The sequence below is a fragment of the Dermacentor variabilis genome, chromosome 3 (genome assembly GCF_050947875.1).
Source record: "Dermacentor variabilis isolate Ectoservices chromosome 3, ASM5094787v1, whole genome shotgun sequence".
NCBI classification, from domain to species: Eukaryota; Metazoa; Arthropoda; class Arachnida; order Ixodida; family Ixodidae; genus Dermacentor; species Dermacentor variabilis.
In genome coordinates, this window is record NC_134570.1 from 69465773 (window position 1) to 69480236 (window position 14464).

The window sequence follows — 14464 nt, forward strand, 5'->3', positions numbered from 1 at the left end:
TGCGGGTACTTTTCGTAATGACGAAACTCAGCCAGCACGTCCTCTGTTAGGGGACCATTTTGCTGTTTATAAACAAAGGAACAGAGGCCCTGGTAAGCTTCCGGTTTTCTGTACAGAACAAGAGTTGGCAAGAGAGACAGTGGCGAGGCGCAGCAATGCGGCATAACATAAGCCTGCGAATTTTCGACAGTCTTCCTTTGCATCTAATCACAAATTTGCGAATCAGGTTTTCTGTATGTCACGCGGATAAATATAAATATCTGTGCTTGTGGGCGCGAAACGCATTTCTTTTATTTAAATGTGTAGAAAGGAACGTCATGGTTCTTTGAAACAACACGCTTTCTTTTTTACATATTCCAGTGATAGAACACACAAACGAAAATTTCTCACTACTGCTACGGTTTCGCAAAACCTGGATGCAAAACCGTTTCCGAAGCCAGAAATGGGCTCAACGGGGTAGATTTGACGGAAGCAGGCGCCCAATTATGGGAGTTTGCGCCATCAGTCACCGAGTCTTCCAGCTCTACTCATTTTGTGACTTTCTTAGACTTTGCCAGTGGACTGTTGTTTCCTCCTTAACTGCGATGGAGATGGAGTCTCACGTGCGTCTGCCGGACTCGGCAGTGCCCGCGGCGGCTGCCTCCAGGGAGCGCAACGGCACCGAGAGCGACCCTGACAGCGACGACACCATGCAGTACTATGTCAGCAGTGAAGATTCTGGTGACGACACCTTGGAGCTGGTGCGGAGTCGTAAAGCAAAGCGAAGGTTTCTTGGCGCAGCATCGAATTCGAGTGAGTACACCGTGAAATCTTCGCGGAATACCGAGGTGCTCACCGTTCTGTTCGCGCCAGTTCTCGCCACTGACAACCTGAGACGCCTCAACAGGCAAGCCATGTCTTCCCATCTAGAGGCGCTGGTTCCGAATGAAATCAAATACATCAGAGGGAGCACCCGTAAGAACGTGCTAGCCATTGACGTAGAACACGTGGATGCGTTTGATTCTTTGCGCAAAGGCACGGAACTTGACGGGATGAAAGTCCGGCCTCATATTCCGCTGGGCAAACAAGTCAGTACTGGCGTAATTTATGATGTTGACGATCCCATTGTCGACTCCGATCTGTCGATCTTAATCAAGCCGGCTACAGAAAACACCATCATCACAAACGCGTTTCGTCTCGGCACGTCACGGTGTGTTAAGATCATATTTGAGGGCGAATCCCTCCCATCGCATGTAAAATTGGGCCATTTCCGACACGCAGTTCGCCCCCTTTATACCAAAACCGCTGCAGTGCTGGAAGTGCATGAAGCTTGGCCATGTCAGTAGTGTGTGCAATAACACTACTGTCTGTTCTCGCTGCACTGGGCCCCACTCCACAAACACGTGCGAGGCCAATGTGCTGGAGTGCACAAACTGCAGCAACCCTCACGGTGCATCCCCGAAGGAATGCCCTTTGATTCTAAAGGAAATGGCAATATTGAAGAAAATCTTTCGAGACCATTCGTCTCACCGGGAAGCAGCAGAATTTATTAAGCGACGCCGATCACGTCACCAACGTCGATCAAGAGCCTCCAAAGCATCTGCAGAACGCCGCCCACGTGCATTACCACCCAATCTTCCACCCAGGCCAAACGCAGTCAGCTCAAAGGACAATGGTGCATCGAAGAGCACGGCTGCTGACGCTTGGCCTGCACTCCCGACTCTACATGCCCCCATGAGCGAAATCAGACTTCTACAGCAAAGGAGACTTCGCCTGTTCCTGATAAATTCACGGGCCAAGATCAACAAATTGTTGTCATGATCAGCTCTCTGGCGAGTGCTATTCGTGTTCTTCTGGACAAGCTACAGACACCAACAGCTCGAAGTACGTTGCAAGTGCTGGATGGCATCAATCCGGCTCTAACGATCCTTCAGAAGTCGAGTGCTTGATAACTTTTACAGCAGAACCATGGCTCATCGACAACAACAGCGATCGTTCCAGGATGATGTCAAAAGTGCCTCCATATTCCAATTGAATGCGAGAGGCCTGAGGTCACGTATTTTGGATTTTCGACAGTTCGTGTTTGAAAACCACATTCCTATACTGGTCATCTGTGAACCGAACTTATCAGCCTCCATAAGACTATCAGGATATGAACCTCTTGTGTCAAACACGTGTGTCCGTAGTAGTAAGGTTCTGGTTTAAATTCGCAAGGACTTTACGTATTTTCCCCAACTCGTAGCGCGACACGACGGTGACTAATACGTCTGTGTTACTGTGAAAAAGAAGAGGCTGTCTTTTACTCTTATAGGCGTCTACCTTTCCCCGACAAGTCAGCTTGATAGCAAAAGACTAGAAGACATTATGGCTGCTACTCCCGGTCCTTGGATAGTAACAGGGGACTTCAATGCTCATCACCACATATAGGGAAGCTCCAGGATAAATTCGAGGGGCAGGTCATTAATATCCTTTGCATCAAGCCACAACTTGTGTCTTCTGAATGACGGAAGCCCGATATTTCTGTGAGGAGCAACGTACAGCAGCTGCCTTGACTTTACTTTGGTGTCACGTTGCCTGACTTTGAGCGTGCAGTGGTTCACTGATATTTAAACCCACGGAAGTGATCATATTCCGACCTATGTGAGAATCGATCGACTGGACGCCGCATTACCGATTGTGTCTCGCCAAATCGACTGGTCAGTCTTTCAAGATCGGGTAGGAGAAACATGCAAGAAACATATCGCACGCAGATTAGAAGACATAATTGCACACGCAATGCAAGATTGTACACGCTGCTTCACACATTCATCAAAGTGTACTGAGAATGACATTGAATTGGAAAGGCTTCGTGCACTACGTCGCCTAGCTGAAAGGAGGTACAGGCACACGAAATCAATTCTTGATCTCAGAGAAGCTCGACGCATGCAAAAGAAGATAAAACGCCGAATGGATAAGCTAGCGGATCAAAGATGGAAATGCTTTTACGACTCACTGGACCCCCGCAAGCCTTTGTCCCGTATGTGGCGTACCCTACTGGGTTTTTGCTCAATTCCCCAGCAAAGACGCCCTTTTAACACCCTTGCTCTCTATCAAAACGGCCGTGAGATAGACATTGCAGAGGAATTTCGTGCGAAAATCGCCGGCGGCACAGTTTTAGTCTCCGACATGGCTTTAAGCGACATCCCCAATCCACGAAATACAAGTATGGACACTCCCTTTTCTATGGAAGAGTTAGAAGTTGGAAGAGTTAGATGGTGCTCTGTAGGTGTTCGTCTTCACCAGGGCCCGATGGCATAACATATACTCCTTTGCGCCACCTAGGTCGAGAAGCACAAAGAGAACTCCTTAGCCTTTTTAATAGTTCATGGCAAGATGGTGTTGTACCACAGAAGTGGAAACTCAGCTGCCTGGTACCACTTCTAAAACCAGGAAAGTCACCGCTCGAACTGGAATCGTATCGGCCTGTAGCTCTTGCCAGCTGCGTCGGGAAGCTCATGGAACGTATGATCCTCATGCGTCTCGAATGGTACCTTGAACACCACAAAATTTGCCCTGACTCTAGGGTGGAATTTCAACGAAGTCGTTCGATTGACAGTGTCATCGATCTAGTATCATCTGTAGAACAGGAAAAATCTCGGAAGCGATTATCAGTAGCACTCTTTCTTTACTTGAGAGGCGCTTACGACAACGTTTCCCATCAAACCACTCTAGACGCACTTTTGAGAGTTGAACTAGGAGGGCGAATCTATCGATGGATCAGGAACTACTTGACAGAAAGGTCCTTGTTCGTACGTACGGAAGATGGTCCGACTACCGACCACTGCACATGCCGAGGCGTTCCCCAAGGCGGTGTTTTAAGCCCTATTCTTTTCAACCTCGCGCTTCTTGGGCCTGCCAAATCACTACCGGAAACAGTGAGTGTCTGAATCTACGCCGACGACATCTGCATCTGGACATCAGCGGTCACTCGCCTGCATGTTCTCGCAAGGCTACAGAAAGCAGCAACACAGGCATCTGACTATTTTCACTCACAAGGCCTTACCATCTCAACAGAAAACTGTGCTTTAGTCGCTTTTACGCGAAAAGCGATGACTTGTTATGCAGTGTTGCATCTATGTGTTGCATCTATGTGTTGCATCTATGTGTTGCATCTATGAAGTTTTTTTATCTACTCTTTAACGGACACATCAAAATCGGAAAAGACGACTATATTCATCCGCCTGGCCGTCGGTCTAGTAGGACAAACCACGATAAGTGCGTCCGGCCATTTAATACGCATTGCAATACGTTTCAGTTTTCCTACTTCCCTCGCGCTGTGAACGCTTGGAATGCGCTACCAAGCGAAGCTATAAATAATCAAAATTTAGATCAGTTTTGTTCTCTAGTGGAGCAGCTAATGGACCCTGTATAACTACTTTTCCTGTTGTAAAACGCCAGAAAGTATCTTGTAGTGTTGTATTATTTTCGTGTGTACATTTTTCTCATGTATAGCATACGATTCATAATGCTAGATTTTCTGTTTTCGTGTTCGCGAAGCGTAACCATGTAGGTAGCATAATATTGATGCACTTGTTGTTGAGAAGTGTTCTGATCTACCTCATGTTTACCTCTTGTCTTTTTGAGAACTTGTATCTTATTACATACCTATGATGATGTAAGCCCGCTCCCCGTATGGGTCTACAGAAGACCTACAGTATTGATAAATAAATAAATAAATAAGTATGCATCAATCGCCAGCCTATCTCCTACAAGAGAAATCATCGGCTTTTGGGCGCCATTGTTGACCGGGACCTCTCTTGGAGCCTTCAGGTTGCCCACATGAAGAGGCTCACATCTTTTGTTCACGTCTTCAAGTTCATCGCCGGCAAAACATGTGGGTCCTCAGTGAGCTCCATGCTACGGTTATATCCAGCACTTCTTATCGGATTCCTACGCTATAGCTCTCCCGTGCTTGTTAAAACATGCAAGTCAAACCTTCGAGAACTTCAGAGCGTGCAAGCACGGGCACTACGTGTTCGCCTAGGCCTTCCACGGAGGGCCTCAACAGCAGGAACCATCATAATGGCTCAAGACCATCCGATCACGACTTACATTAGCACCGACACGCTTAGGGCCCATATTCGTCATGTTTCACGACACGACACAACAACTCGTGTCGGAGATACGAGAAAGGCACCATCATATGATCGCGAAAGGACACGACGTCGTGTTTCAGTGGCTGCATGGCCATTGCGGTATCTCCGGCAACGACCTCGCTGACGAAGCTGCTAGGAAAGCACACGAACGAGCGACCCTTGTTTCTCTACCTTTATCGCGGACTGACGCAGCCCAGCACTTAAGCAAGCTAGCGCACCGCATGACATAGGAAAGGTGGCACACCTGAATTCACTCAACATCGGTTGCATTCCCTCGATCCATCTATGCAACTGCGGCTGTTACCAGGGCTTCCGCGTAAGGAGGAAACAATGCTGTGCCGCTTACGCTTGGGCGTCGCATTCACCAATGTATATACATTTTTGATTGGAATGGCTGATAGCGCCGAGTGCAACGCCTGCGCTGTCGAAGAAACTACAGACCATCTACTGTGCCACTGCCCGTCTTTTGAAAGTGCAAGACATAACCTCTGCACAGCTCTCAATCAGTTAGATGGAAAGCCGTTCATCTTGAGCAAGATCCTGGGACCATGGCCTCGCATATCACAGCTACAAAAGGCCACTAAAGCGCTGCTGCGATATTTGGAAGCTACCGGATTGATTCAGCGTCTGTGATCCGGACTGAGTGACCGATGATATCCGCAGTGGACTTTCTCTTCTTCCTTTAATCTTTCCGTCCCCTTTTTCCTTTCCCCAGTGTAGGGTAGCCAACCGGGCTCAGTCCTGGTTAACCTACCTACCTTTCATTTGTCAGTCAGTCATTCAGTCGGTCGGTCGGTCGGTCGGTCGGTCGGTCGGTCGGTCGGTCGGTCGGTCGGTCGGTCGGTCGGTCGGTCGGTCGGTCGGTCGGTCGGTCGGTCGGTCGGTCGGTCGGTCCGTCCGTCCGTCCGTCCGTTTTTATTTGCAGGAAAATCACATCATCCTGCAGGTGGCAGAGACTAAAGGCATGTTTGCCTGACGAGGTCTCTGCCCCCGTAACAAAAGGAGCAGTCTACAGCAGTACAGCAGAGAGCTGGTAACAAAAGAGAAGCGGCGTTACAAATAGTACACGCATAAAGCCTACATCATACATACATCATACATCCTATACAATATGGGTGTTCTTAAGCACTATAGACAGTTTATTTTTTAAAAATCACATTGAAGATTCGCTCATATCACAAAAATACTTAAAAGGAAGTCAACAACTGAAACGGAAGGTTACGTTTATTATTGTAACATAACAATTTCAACGGAAAACAAAATCGACGGAAAACTAAATTGACCGCAGTTCACGTTTGAACGTTTTTCTAAGTAGGCAGAAATCCAAAATAGAAGCACAGTTATTTAACATGTCTATTACCTGATATTCCAGATCTTGTTTTCCATAATTTCTTCTGACTTTTTTATTTCTGCGTTTGGGGTTACGGATATCATATTGCGCCAAGACAGGTGTATAAATACTGTGGAGTTTCTGTTTATAAATTCGCTGTGCCAGTATCCATAAATAGACTTTATTTGCAGGTAAGACATCAAATCTAGGAAAAAGTGGTTGCGTCGGAAACAAACTAATAGGGCCGGTGTGGTTCACAAAAATCCGGAGGACACGTTGTTGCAGCAGTTGTAGCCTATCGTAGTTCCCTTTTGTCGTTGTCCCCTAGACCAGAATGCCATACAAAAGTTTAGAATATAACAGGTAGTAATATAGTGATTGCTTTAGCCAAAGAGGTAGAAGAGGATCTATTTTTCTAATACATCCAACAGACTTCGCGAGTTCGGAGAGCAGATGATTGACATGAGGGGTCCAGGACAACTCTTCACTAAACCATACCCCAAGGAACTTTTGCACACCTACTTGTTCTAAGTGATGTCCTCTGTACTGTAAGTTAATCATTTTTTATGCTTATTGATTGGCTTAAATATCATGTACTTTGTTTTTACTGCATTAAACTGAAGTTTGTTTTGTTGCAACCAAGTGGATAAATAAGTTAAATACAGATTGGCCGATTGTTCAATGTCATGCAGTGTTCTACCTGTAAAGAATAAAGTAGTGTCATCTGCAAACATGGTTATTGTGGGTGTTCTGTGTAGTTCCGTAATGTCATTCACATATAAAAGGAAAAGTAACGGGCCTAATATCGAACCTTGCGGGACACCTAGTTTAATTTCAAGCTGTTTTGAAGAACCACAGTCTATTTTAACAAACTGACGCCGAAACGATAAGTAGCTCTTGATAAGGTCCAATGTGACACCACGAATTCCATAGCAATCTAATTTTATAGCTAAGATATCGTGGTCAACGGAATCAAAGGCTCTGCTCCGATCGAGAAATATTCCTAAGGTGAAGAGCTGATCTTCAAAATTTCTCATTATTTGCTGCTGGACGGCAAGAAGAGCGTCCTGAGTTGTCTTATTTTTCTGAAAGCCATACTGTGAGGGTGATATTATATGATACTTGGTTAGGTATTTTGACAGCCTGTTATTAATTGACAATTCGTAAATCTTTGAAAACACCGGTAGCACTGAGATTGTCCGGTAATTTGTAATATCGTCAATTCTACCTTCTTTGTGTATTGGAATTACGTTGGCCAGTTTTAATTTATCTGGGAAGACTCCAGTAGAAAATGTAAGACTAATGAGATGAGACACTCGCCTTACAGGTTCAACTTTATTTCATCATACCCACTTGCGACATTATTTTTAAGCGTAATATAAGACCATTGATTTCTCTTTCGGTAACGACATCCCAAACAAATGAATTTACTCGACGAGAAGGCCAGTAGAGCCCACTTTCTTGAATAGACGGCTGGGGTACGGCTGCATTGATGAAATACTCGTTAATTTCATCTGCTAGCGTCTTGCTTCCTATAGAGTCATTGATTACTATTTGGTCAGCCTTAACCGGTGATGGGTTTCTGCCAGTAAGGTAATTTACCTGTCTCCAGATCTTTGCTGGATCCGTTCTTATCCTAGCAAACATTGCTTCATAATATGCAAATTTGGCTTTCTTTATATCAGCATTTAATTGATTGCGATATTTTTTTAAATTCTTTGAACAAGTCACCGTCTTTGTATTTTATGAATTTGTGGAACATATTATTTTTCTTCTTGGTGCGTTTTAGTAGGGCGGTGTCAATCCAGGGCTTTTTAATTTTCCGATTGCATTTCTCATATTAGGGAGCTTTAGAATAGGGGCCCCAATAGTTTGGGGCCCCAAAGAGCTTTGCGGGTGTTAGCGTTGGAGCACGTAGGAGTGAAGAGCTTTAGAATAGGGTTTGACGTTTGCGGATAGCGTCTTGCGCTGACAGCGCCACTACGGCGTCAAAGAAAAACTATTAGAAATAATTAAATAAAATATACCATTTTATGATAGGAACAATAATTTTTACTTGCGTGTATTCGCGTTTAAGTACAATTTAGAGGTTATTCTCTGTAAGCAGCAAACAATTAGTTGCGCTTAGTTTTGAGCAAACCAACTTTACTAGCCTTCACCAGCCAAGCTTAGCCGTGTTAGGCCTACGAGCCATAAAATCCACAATCGAATTCAAAATCAGCGGTGTCTAATGAGTCAATCTTCATAACATACGCTAGTTGAGAGAAAGCAATAACCGCACTCACTTCTCCTAGCTTGCGAACTTCACGCGTTACCGCGAATCGAACCCAGTTTTGTGCTTGGTTAGAGCCGTCGCTTCGATGGGTGCCGCCATGTTTGCCGACGCAAAGCTTTTGGGGCCGCTATTTGGGCGCCCGCTAAATCGGTGAAATAGCGTTCCCAACGCAAAACCCAAACGGAGTTTGCGTCTTGCGCATGCGCAGTGGCTTCGACGCTATTTCTTTGGGGCCCCAAAACGTTTGGGGCCCCTATTCTAAAACTCTCTATTCTCTCAGTGGAAAAGCATCATTGTAGCAACTAAGAAAGACCCGAAGAAAAACCTCACACGCTGAATTTGCATCCTGCTGTAAGTACACATTTGACCAGTCAGCCCGCTCAATTAACGAATGAAAATAGCTTAACGAGGAGTCATTCACCACCCTTTGTTCAAGCCTGCTGCGTTTATAGTTCGTGGTTAGGGCGTGTTGGTGTGGCAAAGAATATAGGCAGATGGTCACTGATGTCGCATGATAATGCCCCTGCTTTGAAGTCTGATGCATTCAGGTTTGAAACACATATATCTATAGAAGTTGAACTTTGTGAAGTAATTCGGGTTATCATAGAAATAGTATTTTCGCACCCATAAGAGGATAACAGATTCATCAAGTCGCGCCCAGAAGAGTCGTCGGCCAACGTGTCGATGTTTACATCTCCCAAGAGAAAGAACTGCTTATTAGTATTAATACAATACATTATTACATTTTCTAAATGCTGTAGGAAATGCCGCTTGTATCCAGTCGGTGGTCTGTACAGATCAGCAATTAAAAACGTGCTGGTTTCCACCGTTAGGCACTCTATATCCCTATTCATAACTGTGCGCTCATCAACAATATGATATGCATACTTTCGTTGTAGATAAATAATCAGGCCACCACCTCTACCAGTTCTGTCTAATCGTATTGGCATGTAATCAGTAAAACAAGGGGAATGCTCATCTTTGCTTAACCATGTTTCAGTGAACATGAATGCGTCAAAATTAACTTGCAGGGACTTTAGCCAAATGTCCAGCTCATCTTGTTTGTTCCTCATGCTACGGACATTTAAGTGTAATAAGGAAAAACATGGGTGTAAATATCGAAGGTTTGATTTTAGTGTGGACGATTCAGTAATGAAAGAGCCTGAGTTGAGCATCATACTGATTAAATAAACAACCCGGACCAACACAATGACGTCTAAGATTATTTGATGCGGGCGATATCTTCTTTGTTTGCAATTCGAATGGCATCGGTCTGTCCATCTTTCCGTGCCAAAATTTTACCCGAGCTGACCCAGCCGTATTTCCATCCGGCCTTTTCCTTTTCTGCAAGGGCAGCACCAAGAAGTTGTTTGTTCTGTCGTGTTAAGTGCTCATTCACGTAAATGGTAGTGATACCTGTGCCCTTATATCCCACATCTTCAGATGACAGCTTCTTTTTCTTTTTTTACTTGGCAAGGAACGTGTGGCGCTTGGTTCGCGATGTGAACCGTACAATGATGTTCTTATCCTCTCTGCGGGCCGTGGGCACCCGGTGGCAAATGTCGATATCACTATCAGTTACCGCTTCACCCACAAGTTCACCGATCTTTTTTATCACTGAGGTCGAGTCGAGCTCCTCTGGCACGCCCCTAATTTCCAGGTTATTGCTTCGCTGATATTGTTCGAGCTCGTCCACTTTCTTTTCAAGTCTCTCGTTTTCCGCTTTGAGATGCTGATTCTGAGCTGTTAACGCTTTTATTTCTTCATGTAACGCCTTGATGTCACCAGTAATTGCCTTAACTTCATCACAGGTATTGCTACAGAAGCGCAGACTATCTTTTAGCGCCCTCATTTCAGCCCGCATTTCCCTGCGGAAGTCTGAAAACGCACTTGCGAGAAAAAGCAGTCAAAATACAATATATATATATATATATATATATATATATATATATATATATATATATATATATATATATATATATATATATATATATATATATATGTATATTTGGTTGTCCGGCAGCAGTGCAGCAAGCAAGGTAATTACTATAACGTGTCAAGGTCGTCTGTTCTTACCTGTAACGATATACAGGATCACTCAGTCGCCCTGCTCGCTGGGTGCACTGCTGCCGGACTGAAGAGCGAAGCAGGGATTCCGGGCTTATGTAGGCAGCCGTGCACTCTGCTCCGTCAGCGTAGGCAGAGACGAGGATGCGCAGTAGGATGCACGGGCGTCACGGTGACCAAAGGGCACAGGCAGCCTGCGTCGCTGATGGCCAGCCGTAGCGTTGATCCAAGGCCCCAGGAAACGTGTGGCTGTAACGATATACAGGATCACTCAGTCGCCCTGCCCGCTGGGTGCACTGCTGCCGGACATCATTTGCTCTCTCTCTTTTCCGCCACCAGGGTACTCCTCCACAGCATGCTCTCTGACGGCGTTGATACGTGCGGCCAAAGCTGCTTCTTCAGTGTGGGCTGAGACCATTGGGTTTCATACAATTACTAGAGCGAACTGCGGCTCTATTGCCTACTGGAAGTGCAAGCAGGGTTGTTCAGCAAGCATGTGGAATGGGGGGCAGTACATAGGTTTGCCTAAACTTCGTCCTTGTGGCTTTAAGACGGCTTCGTTACGTTGCAAAGTGACAATTTTCAAGAAAGCGCTGCTTTATAAATAATTAAATAAACATTAATGAAATTGCACGACGGCTGTATTCGAACACGGGGCCTCTAGCACAGAATCCCGATATTGAAACCATTACGCCACGGCGCATGGACAAGCGGAATCACTGCAATTAGCAGCGGTTGTGCGTGTTCGCCGAGCAATGAAGGCAGATGACGCGTAATAAAAGAAGTCACAGGAACGTCCGAAGCCACAATCACGAAGGTCAGAAAAATTCATGTACTAGGCATCATTCTGATGGTGACTAAACAATCGCAGCACCAGAGTTCCCTCTAGTAATTATTGTAGGAAACTGTATGTCTTAGACAAAGCACCATGTCGCCTCCTTCTCGATTGCCAACATGTGCACAGCCTCGCTTCAAACGCCATCCCACGTGACCTATACTACATCGTGCACCCTGCGAAGCCTGCTGCTCCAGATTTTTGTCTTCTCGAGTAGCGTTCTTACGTTCGGCGTACCCCCGAGTCACCTAAATCTGCCGTTAGTGAAGACGATCACCTTGACCCCCCAATTCAAGCAAGTCTTTGAAGAAGTCTTCTGCATCCTGACGAGGTCTGCGCACGAGCTCGAGTTGGCCGGAGCTGGGCGTGTGGCCATAAGCCTACTGGTGCGAGATTATCCTGTTGATCATTACGTAGCTTTTTATCCTGTTGTTTGTGTTTTTATTGTCCTTCTAAGTGTTTTTATACCGTAACTTCTGGTTGTTTTGTTTTACCTGTCTACCTATTGTTGGGTTTTGTTTCTTTGTGCTTCAGCTCTCATGACATCAGCGTTGTTAATGGTCACGTTAAATAAATTATTGATTAGATAGATAGATAGATAGATAGATAGATAGATAGATAGATAGATAGATAGATAGATAGATAGATAGATAGATAGATTCTGTTAGTTAGTTAGTTAGTTAGTTAGTTAGTTAGTTAGTTAGTTAGTTAGTTAGTTAGTTAGTTAATCCATGCCGTTTTCTGAGCCAGCACAATTTCGCCAAGCTGCATCTTGGAAAGGAGAGAAAACTTGGGACGCATGTGAGAAACAGCTCTTCATGGACCCTTTCTCTTTATATACTTTTCATAGATTCACGCTTCTGCTAGTATTGAAGTGATGACGAAAGTGCCACTGCAGACTTTAAGAACATCTTGATGAAACAGCTATAGCACTGAAGCGCTTTCGCATAAAAAAAGAAAGCCCTGTAGAGAACTATCTTGAAGTCTGATCTACATCATGTACGAAAGTGAACCGTCGATGCCAATGTTCTTTATTGCCATCGAAGTACGTGGACCATGTGTGTTCTGCGCAGGTCGTCGCTTTAGTCTTCTCTCAGAGGGGCCGGCGTGGTGGTGGTTGCCTCGGCAGTCATCATTATATCCGTGAAGTTCATCACGGGTGCTTTCGTGACTTTTCCTTCCGGTTTTATGCATTTTCCGTGAGAACAGACGCCTTTCATAACGAGCAGCCTCTGAAAAAGGGAATAAGAAAGATGCAGTCGTACATTCGGTTTCGTTCCGATATCTGGCACCAGCGAAGTTGCTACGAATTAGTAACAATTGAATATAAACTACGAAGTTTAACTGTAGTGGACTATGAGGCATGACGTAGTGGGAGACTGCGGACTAATTTTGACGACCTGGGATTGTTTAACGGGAACTCAAAGTATGGTACATGAGCGTTTTCGCATCTCATCCTATCGAAATGAGCCCGCGGCGTGTCGCTTAGCAACACGACATCATAGCCACTAAGTCGGCGTGGTGGGTCGTGAAATGACACGGTTAGGGACGCATCGCAATATGCACATAAAGTACCTGCAACTGTATTGCGCAAGAACTCTCGACATTTCTGAGGAGTTCCAATAGCATCGCAAATTTTATGCAAGCTATTGTGATATTTCATCAACTCATTAAAACGTCAGCTAAATCTCACTCACAACATGACGTAGTTTTCCAAAGCAGTTTCAAATGGAGGAACGGTTTTCACTGGATAATATCTAAACGAGAGAGTAAGTGAAGGTAATGGTCGAAATTATGGAACCGATATCAAGACAAACTAATTTTGCGAGGACATAATAAAACAGGGGACACAAGAAGTACAAGACAAAGGCAGGCAAATTAAATTTAAATTTACATTGACATTAGTCCTGGTGTGGAGATCAAACCCAGGACTAGCGCCTTTCCGGGTTGGTCGCTCAGATGGTATAAAACGACCGTCCCGGTACACAGATGGTACAGCCACCGGCCCAGGAAGGCGTTGGACCCGGGTTCAATACATTCGGACCAGGACAAATTTTTCTTCAACTTCGGAGCTTCCTTTCGTAGAAAACCGTATGGGTTTCCTTTGTAGCTGCTTGCTACAGTCCGCTTGGGTGCCATTTTTTTTTCTATTTGATCGATAACGCGTGTGCGGATGCCATATATTCTCTACTGGATGTGTCAATAAGTAAAATAATTGTGCCCCGGGATGAAAGTGCTTACCTTGCACGGAGTTCCGTCTGCAACTTCTACTTGTTTATAGCTGGGCACGATCAAAATCCATTTCACTCGGCAGTATCTCACGCACGGCTTAAATGGAATGTACTGAAATGAGATGGGACGCGCTTGTTTACACTCAATTTGCGTATGTTCCGCGAAGGCTAGTGCAGGGGCACTATAACGCAAAGCTATTCCAAGCTTTTCTATTCCAATTCTGCAATCAGCCCTCCGCGATTGGCCAGTAACCTTTCTTGCCCTCCCCCCCCCCCTCACCTGTCTGTCACGCGACGTCACGAAAACCGCGATAGCTCCCCATCTGATATGACGTGTACACACTGATTATGCTTGGTTGGACTGAACAAAAGAAAAATGGTTATTTCTGGTTCGACGCCCTTTCACCATTAGCCTTCTGATATTGGTCAAAGTTTTCGGGCTGCACCCACTTCACCTGCCTGTCACGCTACGTCACAAAACAGCGGAAACTCACCGCGTCAAAGTGACGTGTACGCGTTAAAGACGCATTAATATGCCGAACAAGACTGAATTTTTGTCTGAATAGCCGCAGGCTGGCCCCGTTCCGAAAGGAATAAAAGATGGCTGCCGCC

General features: G+C 45.2%; 1 protein-coding gene across 1 annotated transcript in view; it reads right to left on the reverse strand.

Annotated features, from left to right (window-relative positions):
- Positions 1–12629: 12629 nt before the first annotated feature.
- Positions 12630–14464, reverse strand: part of LOC142575847 (uncharacterized) — a 29775-nt gene continuing 27940 nt past the window's right edge. Inside the window, exons 6-7 of the mRNA XM_075685548.1 lie at positions 13863–13964; positions 12630–12853 (exon numbers count right to left, since the gene is read on the reverse strand). The gene's annotated coding sequence lies outside the window, so the exon portion shown is untranslated. The remainder of the gene's footprint in view (positions 12854–13862; positions 13965–14464) is intronic.